The sequence below is a fragment of the Pocillopora verrucosa genome, chromosome 4 (assembly GCF_036669915.1).
Source record: "Pocillopora verrucosa isolate sample1 chromosome 4, ASM3666991v2, whole genome shotgun sequence".
NCBI classification, from domain to species: Eukaryota; Metazoa; Cnidaria; class Anthozoa; order Scleractinia; family Pocilloporidae; genus Pocillopora; species Pocillopora verrucosa.
In genome coordinates, this window is record NC_089315.1 from 17512863 (window position 1) to 17537509 (window position 24647).

The 24647-nt window shown below is 37.6% G+C and overlaps 1 pseudogene; it reads right to left on the reverse strand.

Annotated features, from left to right (window-relative positions):
• Window positions 1-3545: 3545 nt before the first annotated feature.
• Window positions 3546-13646, reverse strand: LOC136280544 (uncharacterized; annotated as a pseudogene).
• Window positions 13647-24647: the final 11001 nt, after the last annotated feature.

The following is a 24647-nucleotide window of genomic DNA, read 5'->3' on the forward strand; positions in this document are numbered from 1 at the left end:
TCAGCCAACAGCCCCATAGCAACTCATGTGACACTTTGCCCTAATGCAAATCATTAAATTGCTTCACCAAACTATTGAGCATATTGCTTGAAATCATCAAGTTCTTTTAACAGGTGCCTCTCTTTTAACCTTAAAAGGTTACCACACACCACTGCTGGATTATTTTTGCCAGTATCTTTTTTAATTTGATAAAATTAAAGTTAATACCTGAAATGTCCTTTTCCTGTGATACAAGGTCAAAATCTTCTTTTATTGAGAAAAGTTGTTTTCATGAAAAAGTGGAAAATTAATCAGGATGGCATAATCACCATATGCAGTCTTCTGGCCACAAAGGCCTGTGCACAATGATTCAAGCATGGTGGATCATTGCATGGGTTTCAACATATGAGAATTCATACATTTTATGCTTGTAGAATGCACAAATTTACCCCTCCCAAAATAAAGCTTTGATCTTGAAATAGTTTAAGGTCATTAAACCTGACACAATTGTGATAGATCTGTTTTTCTTTTTAATCCACATGTTGTGTCCCCTATTGTGTAAAACAACTGGTTCATGGTCTAAGCTGTGCTTGTCTTGAGGTATGAGTTGAAAGGAGATCATTCAAGAAGCTAAAGTTGCTCTAGCCCATGCCTCAAGCATCTCTCTCCTCCTTTCCAAACTTCCCTCATACACTCATTACTGAATCTATGCAGGCACTTGATTTGATTATTATTGATATTTCTTGAAAAGAGCAAAACATTTTCACTCATGACTGAAGGAATAATTGAAAAGTCACTCAAAACTGAATCCTATGACTGAGACTGAAAAATCTTTAGCTAGCAACAAAAATTAAACCTGGTGAATGTCATTCTGGTAATGTCAACACTGATGTTGCATGAAGACTTATGTAATGAGTAGTGATGTAAACTGTCACACTTAACCCTTTAACTCCCAAGATCTGGTTGTCCATTCTCCCCTCCAGCTGCTATACATTTCCTCAAGGTAACAACTTCTACCTGATAAGTTTGAATATTATCATGACCTGTTTCTTTGGTAATGTTTAGATATTACAGGGAGAAGTTACATGTCAATCACTTTTGGGAGTTAGAGGGTTAACAGAAGCTTTTATACAGAGAAAACCAGTTGTCCTTCAGCAGCTATTTCATCAATAAGATAATCCCAATTTGTCACTTGCCTGCTCTTTCATTTGTACCCACTGACACTCAGTTTACTAACACACAAACAACTAAAACATTGTGTGTATCACTTTCAAGTTCACTGAAAATGGGGAGAGATTTCTGCATATCATTCTAAAACAAAGCCGTTATCCCATAATAAAAGCAATGTACTGTTCTCTTAATCCAAGAACTGTATGCATAATGACTGTATGAGAACTGTATGCATAATGAAGTATGGGGCTGTTAGGAAATTTTGCCGAAAAATGGCTATAAAGACCACACGATAATTGAACAAAAACCGTGCGAAAGTTCAAAAATTTATTTTAATTATTTCGGATATTGAAAAACAAAAAGCAATACTCGACGATTAGAAAGCCTGTGTTGTAAACTCAGCTCCAGTTAACATGTTTCCCTCGGTAAGAATACTAAATATGTGAATTTCCCGCCCAGTTAAAAAATCTGTGCATATAACATATCAGAGAGATCCGATCGAATTTTGTGTTTGCTTCGTAACTTAAACAAAGGAGGCAGAAATAAATCGAAACCAAAAAGAGTATCATGCAGTATTTGGGTAAGTAACCTTACCTCCGACTAGCAAATGATATGGAGCCACACGTGGTTTCCCCGTCAGAGTTTTTCAGCCACTTTGATGTAACTTTTTCCATCCAAACATCATCAAACTAAAAGCCAACATGTGCTGAAAGACAAGTGATGTTAAAGGTGCCGTTGGGGCAGCTTAGGCAGCTTACTCCATCACTAATTAGAGCGGTCGATTTGTTTACGCCACCATATTGAATCTGCTTTTTCCAGTTAGTTCCCAGTGTTTTGCGTCTGACATGGCAAAACGCTTGAGGTCACGTTCCACGTGTAGTAGCAAGCGTTCAGTACAAGTTCAATTAAGCAGTACCGATATTGAATACTGAGATTTAAGATACTTAGATCGTGTATTGATCAAGAGGGGATATTCCTGCCTCTCTAAATCGTGTCATTCCTGAATTTTTTAATGATAAAGGGAAAACTATTGTCAGGGATGCTCAAAAGAACGACTGTCTATGCAGAAATCTAAGGGCATCACGAAAGGTCTCCCGATTGGTTAAGGTAAAACAAACCACGTTGTATTTCAAGGACCAAAAACAATTACTGCTTCTGCTAGTTTACCTGTTTCGGTTCATCACCTACGAGACTGTGTTTTAACTATAGAGACAATGCCCTTCTGAAGAGAAACTTAAGTCTGTTATCTCGAGTTGACTAAGTCCTACAAGATTTAAGGTTCGAATTGGGAGAGTGAGTTCCTTAAAACAATGAGCAAAACGATGGCCATTGCAATACTTCATTTGTACATCTTGAGTTTCGACAGGAATACATTAATATTTACATGATTGCCTGTTTGTTTGTTCCTGTTATTCGACCCTGATAGAATTCCAAACTAGCTAACTTGCACAGGCACAGTTAAAAATGAAAAGAATCAGCCGGTATGAATAAAGCATCAGGGGATTTTGTTCTTCATGAAAATCTAAAAAAAATGGGGCTAATGATTACAATCTGTCAATTTGTTTTACCTGCAAATCCAAAGGTTACGAAACATGCCGTTGCTTCCAATATTTTGCATAAAAAAGTCTTGAAATACACATTTTAAGCCTATGATAAGCGATGAGGTGAATTATCGAAAAACTTATGGTATCTCAACAATCGATTAAATGGTTTACTAATATAGAATTTGTTGTGTTATCTCTCCGTTTTAGACCAACGAGATGTTGAGGCCCAAGAAGATGAGCGTGTTTTTATAAACGTTCATTAGATGGCCTGTCGAAACCTTCACACTAACTTTGCCGCCCGCCTCTTCCGTTCACTTAGATTGACTGAAACAAAGAGAAAGCAGCTAACCATATGGATAATTAAGAAAGTGTAAAAGGTTGTGGTATACAAACAATCGATTAATGGTTTAATAATCGAAAGTTCTTCGCGTTCTCTCATTGTTTTAGCTCCACATCTTGTCGAGGCCAATGCAGGTCGGTGGACTCCGTAATTGAACACTGGATCTCTTAGATACATTTGGACGAACTGAAGTCTGGTTGTTTTCTAGAAGTTTCTGACTGGAAACATATTAGATGAACGTGGGACGTATATTACAAAGACACTCAGGGTCTTTAAAAGGATGGAGTCAAGGGGTTATCACATACTCAAGTGTTTTTGCCATTTTTTTTCTACTCGTGATTACCTGTCTATATGCATATCACGCTCACTGAAAGAATTTAGAGGCCTGCGCGTGTACAATCCACAGTACTTCACACGACGATTTGGGCTGAATAATTCACAGCACGACGAGCTGCAGTAACTTCTCTCTAGTAATTTGTAATTAGTCATTAACTGATGTTTTTTTCAAAATAAATCAAAGAAAGCAGAGCCGCTTTATCGATGGAACTCTAGGTACAGTCTGAAAAGTGGAAAAGGAGAACACCAAATAAACTGTTCTCAGTAACTCCTTCACATGTCCGTGGAAATAAGTGAGGTACTATTCACTCTTATTTGAATAATATAAAGTTTTTTTCACAGCAAATATCCTCCAGGAATTGGTGTCTACTTTCTGAATGATTCCTTTGTGAGAATTATTAGCATGTTTTAGTTTGAAAATCCGACGTCCTTCTCCACAATTGCTGTTGAAAGTAAAGGAAGTCAATATCTATTTGCAAAGAAGATTTGTTCCATCATCAACCGTCGGTAATGGGCGTCCCCTCTCTCAACCCAGAACATTGCTTAAAACCTCCCTGGGATTAAGACATTCCGCGTAGCTCATTTGAAGATGCTAAAAACATCAAATGAATGAACTATTCAGACTCTTGGATCTAAAGAATTGTTGGCGAAAACTCTCCCTTGCTTTGGTACTGCTAATATTGTTATCCTTAAGGAAAAATGTAAATGATTTACATTTAATAAATTATAATCTCAACAAGACACAGGTGTGACCTCTGCACGTTTCAAGTAAAGAGCGAGACCACGTTATTAGCCCTTAAGGTATTGGCAGAAAGTTTTGACGTATAAGTTCTAGAAAATTTCCACTCAGGTTTTTAATCTAAGCTAAGTTTTACAAGTTCTACAAAAGGTACTGCAGTAGCCAGCTCTTGAAAAATCTTGAAAACAAAGCACGATCAATGCAAGGTTAAATTAATCGGTGGCTGAAAACTATCATATCAAGAACGAGGTATTAAATTTTTAGCAGGCTTTATCTTAAACCTTAGCTTGTTACCAAGAGTAAATTGGAAAAATTTTAACATGCAAAAAAATCTAAAAATAGAAAAAAATTCTGCTAAACTGAAAAATGTATGATTAAACGTTTCCTAAAATGTTCGAACTAGAATTAAAGTCAAGCACAGGAGCGGAAAGGACAAGGGAATTGAGATTGGCTTCGCTCTAGTATCAGAGTACTTTTCAGAGAGATTACTCTCCTGTGGAATGTAATGGAATGGAACCTTTTCCAGTAAGAATAAAATTTGGTCTCAGAAATGTGATAAGGAGCCAGTATCGTCTGTCGTTGTCACATCATTGTGATGATAATGAAGATGCTTTTTTCCGAAATCAAAGGGGCCACGCCAATTGGAACCCTAGATTAACATCTCGAAGTTGCTGAACGTCTCTATTGAACAAGCCGAGAAAAGGACCACAAGAGAGAAAACTGGTTTCGAGGCATTGATTGAAGAAAAATTCAACAATGCTACTCTAGAGCAACAAGATTGCCAATTGGAGGAATATAATGGAACGTTTGCAGACTCATGTGTTGCGTGGTTTCATTATGAGACACACTGAGGAGAGAGCACGAAGTACATATTAAATTTTCTTGGCTAAGTCACCCGGTTGGCTCGCTGAATCTTTCCTGCAGAACATACACCAAGGAGAGAGTTCCCGTTACAAGACCCTTTGATATCGTGTAGAGAAGTTCAACAAGCTATTGTGCAATATATCGATCACACAATCCTCCTCGCCATTCACGATACGCAGTCTATTTTTCAAGTTTTAGGTTTTAAAAAAGTCCATTAATGGCTACTAAGGCGGGAGTCTAACGTAGTCATAGTTTTCATAAAATTATAAAATTCTTCCCTCTTTGAAAGCACCGTCTTCTAGCGCAGCAAAAAGCGATACAATACAACGCAATAGCCATAATCCACGTAGAGTCTACTAATTAATTTACTTGCGTCCTTACCTTGATGAATCAAGAAGACCAAAAACTAACAAAGATTGAAATTATAAAGTACTGCTTAATCAAAAGACACTACACAACCATTAATAAAAACTAAGGTAAGTATGACGTCAAACTTTGAAAAACCTTCAGCCGTAATCCTCTGTATGCATGATATTCTCCTACCTTGACACCCAAATAAATTCCTCGTAAAACATAAACGTAGTCTGACCAGGATTAACTCCACAAATTCTTCCATTCTAGCCTAATAGTTGAAACAGAAAGATCTACGATTCAAAGTGTGTGAAACGAAATTAAGGGCGTGATCTTTGGAAGGCCATTGAGCCAACTGTTACACTAAATACAATTCTCAACGAGTTTAAAGTTTTGTGTTCTCTGAACAAAAATGCACCGTAACTTTATGGTTATTGTGATAAGTGTCCGAGTGGTCGACTGACTCTACTTCTTCAGCTGGACATTGAAGAACTTGAAAATGAGACGATGGTTGGCAGGGTTGATTTTCAACATCCCACTTAAAAAAAAAAAAAAAAAAAAAAAAAGAGATAGGCAGAAAAAGGATTCAGTGCAGAGACAACCACTTCAAAACTGACTTGCAATCGAAGTAAGACTTGGGAAATACTTTCTCCCTCCCAATCCAGTGAAATCGTTCCAAACGGAGCATTAATTTTTTTTATAGTACATCCACAATAACCGCTGTCATGACGAAACAAACACATGTAAACGGGCCTGCATCTTTCAATAGGATGACAAGCGCAAGAACAGGAATACTCAAAACCATTTGTTAAATGTAAGGTCAGAACAGTTTGCAATCGATCTCCCTGTGTTACACTTGTCACAAAACTCTTTTAATCCTGTGATGTCCTTACCTCTAGTATTGTTGATAAACTTTTACGGTTGGAAAAACAAAACCACTAGGGATCCCACCAGAGCTAAAATTCCGGTCGTCAATGCAAACACATGTCGTACATATATGGTAACTGCATCGTTTGAGCTTGTTCTTAATCGAAAATAGGGAAAAAAACTAACAATTATTTACTACTTAACGCTTTCATTCCATTTCAAAATCTGACAAAAAAAGCCACGTCATACTGATAAAAAATAAAAAAAAGCAACTCATGATTATATTTGTATTCGAGTTTTCACCAAAGAAGCTGTCGTATGTAGCCATCATAGATGTATTAATTTGATGTTTTAGTTCTCAGCAAGGCAACATCACACTGACTTTCGCTTACCTTTCGTCTGGGTAAAATTCCTGTATACCAATTAAAATTAAACCGCTTGAAACTCTGGTGATCACATCGATAATGGCAAACACTGATCCACTGTTTTCCTGAAAGGAAATTGCTTCATCATGTTATTGAGCTCACAGACGAAAACATAACTGCTAACATACTAAATTTATTGTCGATAGCAATCCTCTATATGGTTGGTTTCGACAGCTCTCGCCTCTCAACCGATCACGAGTAAAACTGACACCGATTTCACATTGTTCAACGTTTTACCCTGTTTCAGGCAGTCTGCTCTTTTAAGTTACGTTCTCATTAGCTGCTTGCGTATATTCCTTTTCTCTGGTAAGCCATTGTGATCACTTCTTTTTTTTTGTGCGACATTCAATCAAATTGCGACCTTATTTCAAATGCTTACTTACTGATCAACCGATTGGATGTTGCTGGTTGTATCGACCACCCTTCAGGAGTTTAATTGTTTTAAAGTATATCGCAATTTGTTTTTAACGCTAACCTTACTATCCCCGATCAGCTCAATGATGAAGACAAGTGCCATGACATGCATAATGGACAAACCGCTCCCTATTATGACCACTGGTGCATAAGTTGACTGTTTGATGGAGATGGTTTGGAAATAGCTCCAAACAGCACCACCAATCACTAACAAACCCGCCAAAAGGTAAGTCCACTAGATGTGGAAATCAAGGAAAGTTTGCGGGTTAGTAAGACTCATTTAACAAAACAAGGCTTTTGCTAGTTCTGCTGAAAGAAAGAGACAAAGAATAGAAAATCTCTCTGTAACAAGCGTCTTACACACTGCTTGGATGAGCAATGTCAAGTGAAGACTATCTTGTTTGTAAATAGGATAGAAGGGTTGGCGAGTTCTAAGCTTGTTAGCCAGTCTAGTTAACTTTATCAAAGCTATAAAAAGATCCCTTGATTCATTGGTCCTTGTAAAGTTAAAAAAAAAAAAAAAAACACCCACAAACGAATAAGCCGTTAGCAAATTTTGAACAGTCAAGGCGTTTTAGACAACACAAAAATAAATAAAATACGCTTCTGACTTGCCAGCCACAAAAGCTGTTAGTCTAGGATTCAAAATTGCAGTCCTACCTTACTCCCAATTTTGTTGTTTAGTTTGTTAGATGTTGAACTCGCTAGAGAGCCACTGATCAAGAGTATGAGTGGAAAATAGGCGGTAGATTCCTAATGCACAATAACAATAAAAACGTGATAATGTTACGATTATATTTTTCAATATGAAACCAAAAGTACAAATCACGTTGAAAAACAAGGTAAAGAAAAAAAGAGTAATTCATACCTTAGGAAATCGCAGTGTTTCTGTGAGGAAAAGCGGCAAATAGGTGGTCGTAAAGTCCTGTGCATGGCGTGTACATGCCAAAATAATAGCCACCTGAAAATGAACAGATGAAGTAGAAGGAGAACAAATCATAATAATATAAATACATCCAGCTAACCAGAAAAGTTGGAAAATCAAAGGTTTACCTTATACAATCCTGGATCCCTCAGCCAATCTTTGATTCGTTTTGGGGTTTTCTCTTAGGTTCTGCATTTTTCAAAGGAATAGGGACGCCAAGTAGTTCAGGGTTTTCTCCTGCAGCTGACGAATCATTTGTACTCTCAAAAGTTTCTATTCTTTCATCCTCTCTGCCAGCTTGTTTTGGATAATTCTGAGTGCATACATCCAAACTCACTTTCTTCTCAGGCGTGTGATCAAGATTTAAATCCTGACGTTCGATCTCGTTCATTGACGGCTGCTCGGAAAATTCAGAAGAAAAGAAAGTTACAGCCTTTTTTTGCTTTTCTTCTTTTGCATAACAAAAGCTCTTTATTCTATCGCCATCATTTTCGTCATCTTCAAATCCAGAGTTGGAGAGACTATATTCACCAACATCTGGTAAATGCACGATTCCATATTTTCTTTGGTTACGTTTGGTCCGAAATGATGTCCCTGGAATGTTTTCATTCTGGTCTTCTCCGTCATCTCTTACCTCCTCTCTACAATCCTGTTTCGGATAGCTCTGAGTAATGTCATCAAGACTGATTTTATTTTGGTCCTCTTTGTCAATTTCTGCCTCCTCGATTCCATTTTTACCTTCAGGGGGACCCACCTCGTTGGTCACTGTCCATTCACCTTCGTCAGGGGAATTTTCGATCTTTCCTTGTCCAGCCTCCAAGAACTCTGCACCAGTTACATATTCGTCTTCTTCACCGTCCTTTGCAATTTGATCCCCAGTAACATTAACACACGTTAATTGCACTCGCTCTTCCCGCTGTAATCCAAACATTAGTCCATCAAACACACCCATTAAGAGACTCCTCTTCCTTTCAGGATCTAGATGCTGCACTTCTGAAACCAATCGTCTTTTTAAATCCTCAATTTTTGGATTCTTTGTGGTATCCTCTGTGGCAGATTTTAACGGATCCTGATTTCGACCAGTGTCGTCAGTCTTCCCGTCAGAAAATAGAGCATTAACCAACGTCTGAAGTAGACTTCGTTTTCTTTTAGGCAATTCATGGCTCCTACTTTTTCCATCTCTCTCCATCTCACTTTGGTTTTCTTCATATAAAGTCGAAGCCATAATCAGATCAACAAAATTGTAAGCAATGCTCCTTCTTATAGTGTCTAGAGAATAAAAAGAGACAATCAATCATTAAGCTCACAGACGCTTGGTATGGCAGTTCAAAGAATCATAGATCCTGTGAATTAAACTATGTATTAGAACACAAGCACATGTCTCGAACCTTCATTACATGGAGGATCCATGTAACCAACATGATTTATTGCCTTAAAATAAAAGTTCCATAGCATAAAGAAATTAATAATAATAATAATAACTTTATTTATATAGCGTCTATATCACTAATTGCTCTAGGCCCTTAACAATATCACAAAATGTATTAAAAAACACTAAAAAACCTAAAACTACATATATAAGCATGGGAATTAAATAGAAATATATTTACAAATCAAAAAAGGCTTGGCGAATTAAATATGTCTTTAGGTGTTTTTTGAAAGAATTCAAGGAATTGGCATTTCTTAATGCATGCTGTTCCATAATTTAGGTCCTGCAATAGAAAATCTTCGATCACCATAAGACTTAAGCTTAGATCTCGGGACTTGAAGTAACTTATTCGAAAAAGAACGCAAAGAGTAGGAGCTGGTACAAAAGCTGAGCAAATTGGATATATAACTTGGTGAAAGTCCATTGATGGCCTTATGTACGAACAATAAGATTTTATAAATAATATGGTATTCAACAGGCAACCAATGTAAATCTATTAAAATGGGAGTTATATGTTCATACTTCTTTGTGAATGTTACAATGCGTGCTGCCCTATTCTGAACTAACTGTTGGCGGTTTAAGAGAGCTTTAGGTAATCAATGTAGAATCGCATTACAATAGTCCAAGTTAGTGGTCACAAAAGCATGAATAATTGCTTCAGCAGATTCACGATCCAAATATGTTCTGATCTTACTAATATTAGTTAGATGGAAATGACATGTTTTGCATATCTTTTTAATGTGGTCTTCCATATCAGCACTGGGATCGAGTATCACTCCAAGATTGCGAACAGAAGAGGACGGTTGAATAGTTTCACCCCCAACACGAACGAATTCCAATGAGGGACTGGGCCGATAACGTGAACTGAGTAGAAGCAGCTCGGTTTTTCCCTCATTTAGCTTAAGACCATTAAGAATCATCCAATTGTTGATTTCCTGTACACATATTTCAATTCTAGGTTTTACTGAGGAGAGAAGGTCATCACTTCCTAATTTAAATGACACATAAAGCTGAGTGTCATTAGCATAGAGATGGTACTTAAGATTGTGTCTCTTTATGACATCAGCCACTGGTGAAATGTACAGAACATATAACAGAGGCCCAAGGACAGAACCCTGCGGTACACCACAATTAAGTTCACATAACGAAGATCTTGAGCATTCAATTTGAACAAATTGTGTACGAGATGATAGGTAGGATGCAAACCATTTCAGTACAGATTCTGTTATACCATAACATTGAGACAGCCTATCCAGTAGTATTTCATGAGACACATTGTCAAATGCAGCAGATAAATCTAACAGAAGTAGTACAACGGCTTCGTTTCTGTCAATTGCATGCAGAATATCATCTTTCACCTTCACCATGACAGTTTCAGTAGAATGATGAACTTTATAGGCTGACTGAAAGTTTTCAAGTAGGTTATTGTTCATCAGATAGTTGGGTAACTGGAGAGCAACACTTTTCTCAATAATCTTTGATAGCGATTTCAAATTGGAGATAGGTCTAAAGTTCTTGAACTGTGAAAAGTCTGCATCAGGTTTCTTGAGCAGGGGTGACAATACTGCAGATTTCAAACACGCAGGCATGCAGCCATCACGAAGAGAGAGGTTGATGATGTTAGCAATTGTAGGCAGCAATAGATCTATACATTGTTTGATAATAGAGGATGGTAATGGATCCAAGACACAGGACTTCGAGAACAGTGTTGCAGTTAGTTCCCTGATGTCATAAAGCTTCATCTCAGTAAAAGTTGAAAATTTAGTCGAAGACATTGTGAGTACCTCATCAGTGACACAATCAGCAGAGTAAATAAGAGCTTTCTTTTTAACAAGGAGATCATTATGTAGTGTATCAATCTTAGTGGTGGAAAAGGTAGCGAATTGCATAGTAATAAATGAACAGGACACAAAAACAGGTCTTATCACTCCAAAAGACGAAGAAAAATGATGTTTCCCTATGAATATCGTATATTACTTTTGTAACATTATTTTGATACTGGAGGGAGACAGGTCTACAATTTTGTAGTAAACGCAAAAGCATCTAACTCCAACTGAACTGCGCAATTCATGGACTTACCGCCATTTTCGGGTCCAAAGTCAGTCAGGAATATTCCAGGAGAATTCTACAAATTAAGAGAAAGAGGACAGTATGAAATAAAATTTGCAAGACATGCGTAGATTGCAACTTTTATCTGCTGTCGACCATTGGACATTTTTACATCTATAATCTACATCTAAATCTAGGTAGTATGAAATCTCGGAAAAATGTTGTCGTACATATACACATGGAAACGACATAATTATATGACCAGACAATCTATAGGAAACGAGCTTCGTGCATAAAATTTAGGAATAATTAAGGAACACGCATAAAGGTGCCGCAATTAGCCATCAGAAGTTTCCTGGAATGAGGAAGCAAACGAAGTATTTACCCATGCAGCACTTCAACAAAATTCAAGATATCTAAAACATCTTCTATTCTTACCAAAAGACCCTTTACGGTGCTCTTTCTTCTTACGCGTGTTTGAGGTTCCTTTAAACCAAGATGAAAAAAAGCTGCAAAGAAGACTCCTGTTCCACTAAGAATGCACGCAAGGTACTGTTAAAGAAAGAAAAAATCAATAGGCAAATTAGAAGAAGGTAACTGGTAATTTGACGGACGAAAAACTAGATACAAGAGGCAAGCACAGCAAAGAGCAAACAAGCTGCCCAGGGAACTATTTTTGCAATTGCTCATATCTCTCCTTTAAATTTACTTAACGTCAATAGAGAGTTGAGTATATTATGGCCCCTAAGCGTTTATGGGTTGCTGCTACTTACCAGAAACTCTGGAAGGCTGTGAGGTCCCAAATTATCGCCTTTGTCTTGTCCGAGAAGGCCCCAAGCGACTGTGTAAACGAGAATGCCACTTAGGAAGCTGAACATTGTCCTTGTAAACAGATAAAATACGAGAATATGAGAAATCGTTCTTTAATGCCAATTACATTATCCTTGCAAAATGAACCTGGGAAATATGGCCTCCCATTGCACGTGCTTTCATCATATTACGAAAAGGTAAACATTATGTCCCACTTAATTGTAAAATGACCGAATTGCCAATCCAATAACCTGAACTGCTTTATTCTCTTTGTCTACTTCATAGCTCCCATAATTATATGATAATTTTGAGGATAATTCGCATGCATGAGTTACAAATTTATTTGAATTACATCCTCCGAAGAAAACCAAAATTAGTTTACAGGAGAACATCCTAGGCGAGAGAGTGAAGAGAGAAATTTGTAAAGCTACATAAAACACATATATGAGAGCCATACAGACTCAAAGAATACAGTTATCAGCCATACAGTTTCAAAGAAAGTTGTCTATAACAAACCTCAAGGTGCTTATAGCTGTATATTCCTCAACGGACTCCGCTACAGTAGCGATGAAAGACGAATGATTTACTTCCATAATGATGACAAATATGCCATAAATAGAATTCAAGAAGCCGTAATAGACGATTGGAAGCCAGCTATGATGATTACCAATACAGGGATAACAGCGGTTGGCGTAAAGAGGGACGACTACGGACAACAATACTGTTGCCAAAAGGTGCCAAGATTTTCGTCGGCCAAGTTTCTTTGAAAGAAAAGGTAGCTCAACCCTATCAGCAAGGTAACCAGAAATTGATGCGAAGAACGCATCAACTAATTGCGCAACGAAAAATATAACTCCAACATCTGCAGCTGACAGTTCCACTACTTCCATCAAAAACAGGAGAGCAAATGAAGCATTATGATGCCGGCAGAGGTCTATGAATATATTTCCTACTGCGCAAAATATTCGTTCTCTTCTTCGCATCTTAACATGCAACGAGCTGTACGCAATCCACCCGAAAACGGTGCAGTTTGGTTGGATACAGATTTAGTCACGAATCTTGTACCAAATGACTTAACCATGTCCATAAAAGCATCCCTTGATTATAAATTCCTACGTAATTGGCCTCTTGGAACGTCTAGGAATGTGATAATTCGAACAAAAACCTTCCAAAAAAATTCTACGAAAAAAAACTTGCACTCGACCTCGAACTCTTAGGCAACACTGTTTTAAAAACATGCCCGCCGGCAAGCAATGTATTCTTTGCAGATCATACATGCACGTTTATGATATGTTGACCTGAATCCACTCCCGGAAATTTGCGCTGAAAATTAAAATTTTATCTTAAATGTGGTTGTGTGCACAGAAAATTGGTACCTATTACTCGTTCGAAGCTTTCCGAAAGCTTTTGATCAAGGCAAAAAGATTATCTGAACAAAGTTGTGAATTGGCTTTTAAATGTATAGTTAGAAAGTTCATTTGTATTTTTTGCAGTCACATTCATGCAAAATGGATAAAGTAAAAATTCGTATTCCAAAAATTTGCTTCTTCTATGACCACAACGATTATCCCGAGGAGTGAAATTCGGATAAGGTATTATTAATTTGCCCACTAACCAACATAATAACGGAGGTGCAAAGGAAAGAAGATCATTCTGAATGAATTGTGCTGCGCATATAGGTTAGATTAGTACGATTGGTCCCATGTAGATGCTCCAGCATTTTTTGAATATCAACTGCAAAAGTCTCGCTCATTTACCGGCTAAGAAATTCTGAAGGACAGAAATTCAAAGTGCCAGAGGGCTCTGGAATTGAAAGTTGTCGACACATCTTACATGGTAGGAAAAAATGGATCATGATTCAATAGTTATGGAGTCAAGTGTTTTTTTTTTTCTTCCATCATGATTATAAATATATATTCATATCACGTTCACTGAAGTAGTTTGATGACTGCACAAGTACAATACATATTACCTCAATCGATGTTTTGCCTGTATAATGAAGCACAACGAGCTGAAATGCATAAATCGCAAGAGTCCAGAGTTTCTTAAAAGTAGTGACCATACAGTATTATTTTTCTTGGCATGTTTCCCAGTCTGGCAAGTGCGGAAGGAGAACACTCAGTAAACCTTTTTTTTGGGACGCTTACAACTTTCTCTGCAATCAAGTCAGATATTATCCAACTCTGTTTGAGAAATAAAGGTCTCGATTGGTATACCCTCCGGCAATTTATATGTACTTTCTGGTTCATTCCTCTGTGATAATTATTAGCATGCTTCAGTTTTGAAAATCCGTACTCTTCTTTAAAATTGCTGCTGAAAATAAAGTAAGTCCATATTCTGCAAAGGAGATTTGTTCAATCAACAACCGTTGGCAATAGTCCTCGTCTCTTAAAACCGCCTGTGGTTAAAACGTACCGTATAGTTCATTTGAAGATGCTAAAAGAAAAATTCCAACGAGAGGAAACCAGACTCTTGGATCTACTCAAGCTTTGAATCCATTTATTTCACTCGTACTGGAAGCTTTATCAAAGATATCTTAATAACCAGCTCCTGAAAAGTCTCGAAAACAAGGCATAATCAATTCACGTTTTAATTAATCGGTCTGTTTGTGGCTGTATAATATTGTATCGTGATAGAGGTATTAACTCATAAGGCGCCTTTGTTTTAAACCCTGCTCACAAAAGTAAACCAGTAATTTTTAACATTTAGAAAAATCTACACATAGAAAAATCAACATATAGAGAAAGATCATTTTCGGCTTCACTAAAAAATTAAATGATTAAATGTTTCCTAAATGAATGAATTTTAGCACACTAATTATACACTGTGTTTATCAGTACGAAGGAAAGGAATAGAAAAGGACAAGAAGATTTAAATTATTCTCACACCGGTATCAGAGCACTTTCCATACGGATTACTATACCGTGGAATGTTTGAAGGCCACCGGTTTGGCTTGCTAAACCTTTCCTGAACTTTTCCACTCTAGCATAATTGTTCGAAATGAAATACCTACGATTCAAAGTCTGTTAGCCGAAATTGCGTGCGTAATCTTCAACACGCGTCATATAAACTGCCTGATAATGGTTTTAGACTCCCTAGCCTTGTTGACGTCTTGCCATAAAAAGATCTATTGATTAATTGCTTCTTAGTAGAGAAAAAAAAACATCAAATAACCCGACTTTTGCACAGTCATGGCGTTTGAGACATCATTAAAGTAAAATTAAGTACGCTTCTAACATGCCATCCAGATAACGTCGTTAGTCTAGGAAGACTAAGGGTATGAGTGGAAAAATAGGCGGTAAGTTCCTAAGCCAGGACAACAAAAAAATCAACACGCGTCATATAAACTGCCTGATAATGGTTTTAGACTCCCTAGCCTTGTTGACGTCTTGCCATAAAAAGATCTATTGATTAATTGCTTCTTAGTAGAGAAAAAAAAACATCAAATAACCCGACTTTTGCACAGTCATGGCGTTTGAGACATCATTAAAGTAAAATTAAGTACGCTTCTAACATGCCATCCAGATAACGTCGTTAGTCTAGGAAGACTAAGGGTATGAGTGGAAAAATAGGCGGTAAGTTCCTAAGCCAGGACAACAAAAAAAATCATCATTAAATTTTGAGTTTAAAAGTAAATTTTAAAATCCGTTTGAAAAAGAAAGTGAGGGAAATTAAGGGCGATTCATTCCTTAGCAAATAGCAGTGTTTCTGTGAGGAATAGCAGTAAATAGCTGGTCATAGAATCTTGTGCATGGCGTGAGCATGTAATGATAATAGCCAGCCGGAAGATAAGTAGAAGGCAAAAAAAATCAAAGAATACTTTAATTAAGCCCAACAAACAAGAGTAAGGTTTACTTATACAAGCCTGGATCTCTCAGCCAGTCTTCGATTCCTCGTAGACGTTTGGTCTCAGATTAAAAAGTTTCCAGTGGAACAGGAGGACCAAGCAGTTTGAGGTTATCTTCCGCAGCTGATGGCTCATTTCTGGTGCGCGCGAGCGTCCGAATCGATGGAAAGTACAAGTTCTTCACGCAGGCGTTGATTACATCAGTATGTGAAAACTCCAGATAATCTGCGAACAGCTTTGCAAATACTTCTATGAACAATTTGAATCATGGGGGAACTTTCATATATCATTTTGTTCATGTAATCGAATTGCTAGTTAAAACTTCATTGCTCGAATGATAGGTCCCTTAGAATGGTCGAGCACTCGCTTCTAAGTGGCAAAGGAAGAACTATACAAACAGGGAGTTCTATTTTGCACGCATGTTTGAGCTCTAAAACTGTGCAAAAAAGACTGCACAAGTCATAAGCCAACAAAGCCCAACGTACAGTTCTCGTTTTGCCGTGCTGGCTCTTTCAATCAAACTTGCGACAAGGACTTGTTCCTCATTACAAGACGCTCCATCTTGTCAGGTGAATAGTAACAATCAAAAAGACAGCACGAATTTTGGAACGGTAAGAGAAAAGTGTTTACTGTGAGGAGCAATTACCTCCTCACAGTAAATACTTTTACTGTAAATTCAATAAATCTTTTATTTGTCGAATATACTGTAGAGGTATATTCGAGAAATATAAGATTTTTCGAATATATATCTACAGGTAAGAAAATTCTGTCAATAAATAGTGACTGTTGGAGAGTAGCACGCCAGCTTTGACGAAAATCGTCAATACTTAATTATAGGGTTGTAAACTTGGTTAATATCTAAAGTACTCAGACAGCGTACCTTTCGAAAAACAGGGGACTTATTTGTTTGCCATTCCCCGCTGAATGTTTGACGGCCGGTCTTTGACGAAACTTTTAGGCTTCTCATTGAGACTACAGGCTTTTGTTTGTTTTTAATATATTTTTCTTGCGTGAATATGCAAGTATTAGACTTTTTGCTAAGCATTAGGTTGTTTAAATGAAAGTGCGAACATTCTGTCTGAGCGATGTTTACATCAAGTCTAGTTCTTTTAGAACTAGACTGCATAAACGCGTAACTGTATCTTCATCTTTCAGTTGCAGGAGATTTGAATTACACCCGAAAATGAGACAGCGGCAACGGATACTGAACACAGAGGGAAATGTTTTCAACGACATCTTTCGCCACATCCTCTCCTCATTTGAAATGTTCTTCTTCAAGAAAGTCATTAAACTTTTAGCCTCCAAACAGGAATGATCATGCTTATCGAAAGGTTTGCAGACGCCCTAATCTCCCCTTTATCTGGATATCTTGGAGACAGGATCAACCTGCCTTTTCTGGCAAGGAAAATCGGTGCCTGAACCACGTGGCACCTTTTGGCAAAGAACTTAACTGCGATCAGCGTCCCCCCCACTGTTTAACTATTGCTTCCTGAGTGACATCAAAGACTAAGGCTGGGTTCCACACGGGTATTATAGCATTATTGCGGCGCTGGCAGTTACAAGCTTCATCATGGTCGAGACAAATCACTTGGCTTACATAGCAACTGTGGCTGGGTCTGCAGAGGAATGCACAGCGCTCAACTCTCTGAGATTTGTTTCTTTGAAAAAGAAGATGAATTTTGAATCGCATACTTCAAGGATTTCATGCAATCAAATAGGCTATCTAACCGAGATATCAAGATTGAGCTGGCCGGCGGCACGTGGAACAAACCAAGATACGAAAATTTGCGTTTTATGCTAATGAAATTCAAAATGAACAGAAATGCAACCAATGCACGCAAGCATTGGGCTTAATTCTAGCACCAGTAAAAAAGCTTCCTTCAGGGAGAGTATATACGTAGACCGGAAACGTTTTTCGAAAACGACCAAACTTGCCAATTTGAAGCAGGAAATGGGTCTGACTAGTTCTTAAATATTAATAATCAAGACAATCAAGAGCTATAACGAGAAGAAGGAGAGACCCACAACACAGAAACACGGATAGAATACCGAGACCATACGAACGAGAGCGAGCCGATGGTTTCTAATAACAATGGAGAAGAAAAGCTATCACATCTATGTAAGAAAAGGAAACAAAGGAATATAGACGTACCTCCACCAAATACCACAAAACCCGGTTTCTCGAATTTAGGACTTAAATATGACGGAAGTAAAGTTAAGAAAAACGAGCTCATCATGGACGAAGAGTCAAGACCAAATGGAGACGACTCCTCTAGATAACGTGAGGCGTAGGGTATTGAACCAAGACATAGTCACAATGACAAACTGTTATTAAACTGTTGTTAAGGAAGAGGCGCTGGATTCAGTTGACGATGTCAAGAGCTCATCAACTCTAGCCCATCATACCAATGTACCCTTCCGTTCTATTTCATCATCGTTCGAAGCAACTGAAATAAAACACGCCAAGTCACTAAAGGCGTGGATGAAAGATTCAAAATTGTATATGGTAAGCTGTTTCAGTTTTCGTCTTATTGAGTTATTTGTGCAAGATTTCTGTTCGCACTTACCTGACAATGAGCATAAAGGGAGAAGCCTAAACCCTATCATACTATCCTTGGGTAGTCTTGCTAGTGAAGGGAAGGGGGAAGGAAGAAGTTGTCTACCCCTTCCCGGAGTACTTACAAGTTATAATATAAGTCCAGTTGTACTTCGAATATGTGAGTAAGAGAGGAACGGGGAAGGCCAAGAAATTCCTTCTGTCAACTACACCTTCTAAGAATCATCTTCCATCAGCTCAGCGAAAAACTTCCTGCTAAGCGTTATTTTCTCGGTTTTCCCTAAAAAGTCTGAAATCAACAAAAATGGTATAACGGGAAACATACCACTGGTAACCCATAGGGACCTCATGTGAGCCTCAACACGCATTTACAAGTAGTTATCTTTTTGTTTGAATACTATTCAGGTTGCTGTCATCTATACTTGTTCAAGACTGCTGCAAACCACAGTTTATCTCATCGAAAGACTAAACTTTCGTAAGGCGAGCATGAAGTATTAGATCTGTGGACAATTTCTCCTGCTGTAAAAGGTTTGGTTAAAGAAGGGGTCTGAAGACAAATTTAAACGAAATTGGAAGGTGGTCGTGATCCTCTTGTATGTTGTCATATCTTTTCCCTCTATACAGAGTAAAGGGAGATAAACTGACCAAAAAAGGAGGAGAAAGGCAAAAAATGGTGTTCCTAAAATAACCAGGGACAGACATTGATCGGACCGTACAGAGAACATCGCCAAAAATTTCATTTACACGAACCACTTATTCAAAGAATTTTAAAATTCAAACCGTTGCTTTCACTGGACATTGCATTTTTCATGCAAATTTGTATTCTGTCGCGCGTTGAATATCATTGTGATTTCTGTTCTTAATCCCCAGAAAGCCATTGCATACTTTCCATTGATACTTCTGATTAGTTCCGCCGTTGTCAGTGTAATTTGTTACAAGCTTTACAGGAAATTTGGAAGCATGGTGATATAACAAGAGCATAGTTTCTTTTTGACTGTCAAAGAACTCAGCTACCATCGTCTGATCATCAAATTGTTTCGTTCCGCACTGGACCAAAGGCAGTTCTACAGATTTTCTTTTTGCCTGATCAAATGGTCGAATGGATTAGTGTCACGAGTAAGCGGGTTCTAAAGAATTCATCGGTTTCGCTTCTAATAATAAACATCCAAAAATTTCAACATGCTCATTAGCTGAGAACACTTATATTAATCCAAACAGTGCAGAAAGTGGCAATTGAGTGCAAGAAGTTGAAATTGGTGCAGAAAATTGAATTAATTTTAGGTAAGTAGCGAAAGCAAACCGCTGGAAGGAAAAGCCGGAAAGGTGGAGAGAAAGAGACGATGTCGTAATTCAGAGTTTGACGGAGAATCATAAAAAAAAAAAACCCAACAAAGGACAAACAACTGGCTCTACGAGCTCGTGCAATCTGTCAGGCCTTTAGGAAATTTATATTTACTCGTGCTGATTTATCGCAAATTTCACTCGAAATCATGTGATTACCTATACAAACTGAGCAAAGAAAATGGTCATAATAGAGAGATTGAATGTACCTGTCAATTAAAATGGGTCATTATTCTGTCGATAAGGACTATCTGCGGCCCAAATCAACAACTGTTTTTGAAGAAAAAGTTCAGCAGACTGTTTGCATTCAATGGTAAGGATGGCATAGTCACCAATCATGACTAAGTCAGCGTGATTTCAAAGGCCGTTAAAGTAACTTGCACCAATCTAACTATTTTAAATGACCCAGAATTATCTCTTATTTCCTTCTCAGCTTAATTATCGTCCGGTAGCTCCCTTATAATAGGAAGTTCTGTACATATTTAGAGCTGTTTTCAAACCTCCTCTATCAGGTAATCAACTTACGCGCCAGTGGCAATTTTATGAAGTGGCATGTCTATTATGTACGTGATGGCATTGACTTTTATCACTGAATTGATTCATGAACATAAGGTGGTTGCTTAAGTTAAAAAAAATAAAAGCTTGGTTAAATTAACGAAGCGGCCCACACTTGGTTCTTATTTGAGTCATAGTAGCAAGAAAGGGTACATAGTAACGTCCTTCTCCTTGTTTATGCGGACCTTTCGATCCAGAGTTCACGCCATTCCACAAATCATCGAGCCACTTTGTCTTACTTTACGATACCACAGATCTTTCCATACGCATGAAATTATCTTAATTTTCTTAGAAGTAGTAGGGCAAGAAGATTTTAAAAAACTTTCAACTTAACATGAAAGAAAAAAGGCCTTTTTCTAAATATAAACCATTCACCCACAAGCCAACCAGGCAGCGAACATACTAACCGAACAAGCGACTAGCAGGTGAAAAACCAACTTAGTGTCGTAATACTTGAAGCATAAATAATGCGCACATTAAATGTATCTCATGTAATGGTGATTTCACCAAACACTAGATTATCATGAATACTTTTGCAGGAAAGCAGTGGATCGGTTATTTCAATCATAACCATGATTGCTAGACTCTCAAGCGGCTGCCTTATGATGGTCGTACAGGAATTTTACCCAGAAGAAAGGTAGAAAAACTAGAAAATGTTTTTCCATCGTGAAATAACAGTAAGGTACGAAGTAAGGTAGAAGGTTGTAGAAGGTTCACTGTAGTGCATTATAATCATCATCAATAACAGGGTATCGATAAAAATACGAAACGGCTGTTGTTGTTGTTGACTGGTGTTCCCAACAATTGCACAGGTTTCATCTTATAATTATAACTTTTACTAGTTTGAATGCATTTGCCGACTGGTTTCTCAAAAAGCCGACAATTAAAATTAAGAGTAGCGCTAGCCAGACTTTCTCTCCTTCTTCTGGATTGAGCTAAGATTTTTCAAAGGAAGAGGCGTTCTCAGTTACAAATTTCCGAGCACTTCAAAAGAGGTGGCTTAAACCACTCATCTTCCTTGTGTATCAACAAGTTCGTATTCATGCGAAGTCATGGTGAAGGACGGCGAATGAAAGAGATTTATGCCATACAGATTCTTAGGATTCGCGCGTTTTTGCAATATGTAAGTAAATTATTTGTATGTGGTACCCACGGACCCTTACCTAGCTACGCCTGTGTTCTTGCGCCCATCCTTCTGGTTGCTAAAACTTAGGGTTCTTTTTTAAATTCCGAGATAAGGTTGGTGCTGCATGGTCTTTTTGAGGCACAGGGGTCAAAAATGACGCAAATTTCGGCGTGTGTTTTGCATCAGATTCAGTCAAATACGCATCAAGGAAAACTCTGAATACCTCGGGGAAGTCTGTAAGTTTTACAGTACATGCATTGTTCGCTCCCAAAGTAATCACAAAGCTAGATAGCACGAACTCGTAGCTTATTATCTACGCTACATGTTTAATGGTATTTACAATCAATCAATCTGTTAACTTAACCGTAATAATTTATCTCAAAGTATCGAATCAAACGAAGCAATCAGCAGATTGTACGACAGGTCTTCGTGATGGTGCCTCGCACGTTGACTGCGATTGGAACCTGTCTGGTTCTATTCTTCCAGCCTTCAACGTTGTTCTGCAAAGGTGTATACGTTTGAGGTGGATAATTTGGCTGTAGCTAATTAACAGAAACAAATTTCCACGGATCTACATGTAAATCTTCGTGGGAATGCTACTCAGTGATCTATTTTTTTTTTAAATACTACTTTTGATACTGATCTCCTTCATATATGACAGGTCTAATTGCTAGTCTTTTGAATACATTCCATCAACATGTGAAAGAGTTTATGGAATTTTCACTCAAAGATGATACCAGGAAGGCTGATTTATGAGATTATAAAAGAAATGATCCTGTCCACAGTTTATGAAATAGGTCCACTGTGTCTCCTTTTTAGCCTCACAAATGGACGTTGAAGTCAAATGTTAACCCTTGTGAAATCTAGGATGTCAAAAGAAACATCCTACAATTATGCATTGGGGACACAAAGCTGTAATCTCACTCATTTGTATAGTAAGAGGTTTTCGGTTTAATATTGATTAATTAGTAACTTGTATTGCAAGGGGTTTTTAGTTTGCTTCGTCTTGAATCAAAAATGATCTTGGGAATTTTAAGCATCAACCAGCTTCGAAAATTCGCATATTTTATTATCATAAATGTGCGTGGCTCAAGACACCTGAATAAGTTTAAAAACACTTTAAATTGTCAATCAGACGTCTTAAAAGAGGGTCACTGAGCTCGGATGACGAGCGGTTCGCCGTTTACTGTAGGGCAATAAAATGACTGAATTCTCTGAGTTGTAATTTAACTGCGGAAGAGTATTCTGCGGTTAAATTACAACCCATCTCCTTAACATAAATGGTGCTGTCTTGCAAAAAAAATTACCACAAAAGTAGCAAGTAACTTGAGGAAACTCACATGAAACTACGGAAAAGAAAAGCCGGCAAGCTGTGATAAGGATTATCAAACCCTTTCAAAACTGGTTTACTTGACTCAGTGCTATTACAGTATTCATTAAGCCTTTATCATAGAAGTGGACAATGTTTTCTAACAACCTCCGTATTGTTAATAGTCATTCTACTTTTTTTTGCCAAATAACTTGTCTAGCTTGTTCCTATAATGTGAGAGAAGACAATAATTTTTTTTTTGCCACATTTACTTAATTCTTCAAATTACCGTAAAGTTATGGAGGGTACCTTGACTTTAAGTTTGTTTTCTAGACATGAGTAAACAGCTCATCCCATAACTTTACTTCAAGTATTATTCTTAATACCACAAATTAAAGGTGACCCTGAGAAATAGTCTACAGGAAAGGGTTTTAAATAATAATTTCAGGGTTTCTGAACAAAAGTTAACATTGCTAAGGAACTAGAACAGGTGTGAGAGAGTTTCAAGACCACCTACTTTCTCAAACAGCTGTGATCTGCTTGACATCGTAATGCAACCAAGACACAAGCCAGTTTTCCAACAATGACATCTCTTTTGTTTGAGTTTTCAATTAAGACTATGATTGGATTCTAGAAAGAGTGAAGGCTATGTTTATGTCATCGTCTAAACCCTTCTTAGCCAGAGGAATGAAACAAAATTTGACCGAATTATGTAGATATAACCTGGCAAACATACAACTTTAGGTTTGGTCATTTTAAAGTGAAGAAAATGAAGCTAACTTAAAATCAGCAAATGCTAGTCACTTCACCTAAAAGTAGGATGGAAGAAACGAAGTAACCATGTAAGACTTACGGTACACTACAAATAATTGACTATAAGTAAATAACTAGTAAACTGCTTTGAATTTATGGTAAATTTAGTTAGTTAAATTAGTTAATGTTTCTGCAAGTTATCCTGGTTCCCACAGACCTCCGTGTCCATTTTAACCCTTTCCAACCTGACATAAGTATGCATATTCTCCATACTGTTCTATATACTTATCCCAAGTGCTGAAAAGGAGAATTTGTTTGATGATAAAGAGCTTCTTTAGTTGATGATCATTTCCTTAATTCCTGTGACCTTAATGTTTAATTCAGGGAATATTGTATGCGAGTCTCGCGTCTCGCGGATTCACCATGCTCACAGGATACGCGTGACCTCACTATCTTTAAGAAAAATAAGAGACTACTCGAAGTCTGTATTCCGTTCAACCATTTTATAAGAGTGACGCGAGTCTTTCAATTGAATGAAAAAGTCACAAACCCATTCTTTACCTCACGAGCGTAACCACTGACCACTCACGAATTACAGTAGGCTTCTCCTTTGACGCGGAAATTGAAATCGTATCGAATATACAAAGTTATAATGAGTTCCTTTAGATCTCCCGAACTTGTATCGCGTTGGAAACAATTACAAGTACAGGAAGAAGTCGTTCACAAGCGAGACGTTCATTATGTCTCAGGACTGCTTTTTGAATAGCAAAGATGGAAAAAACTTTGGTTCATCGTGTGGCTTAAGTGGTTTGGTACGACTGTCTGAATGCAATGACGAAGTAAAACATCATTTGATAAGCTGCCACCTGTCTAAAGAGGTTTTTAAGTGAAAATTAGCTAATCTTGGCAAAGATTGG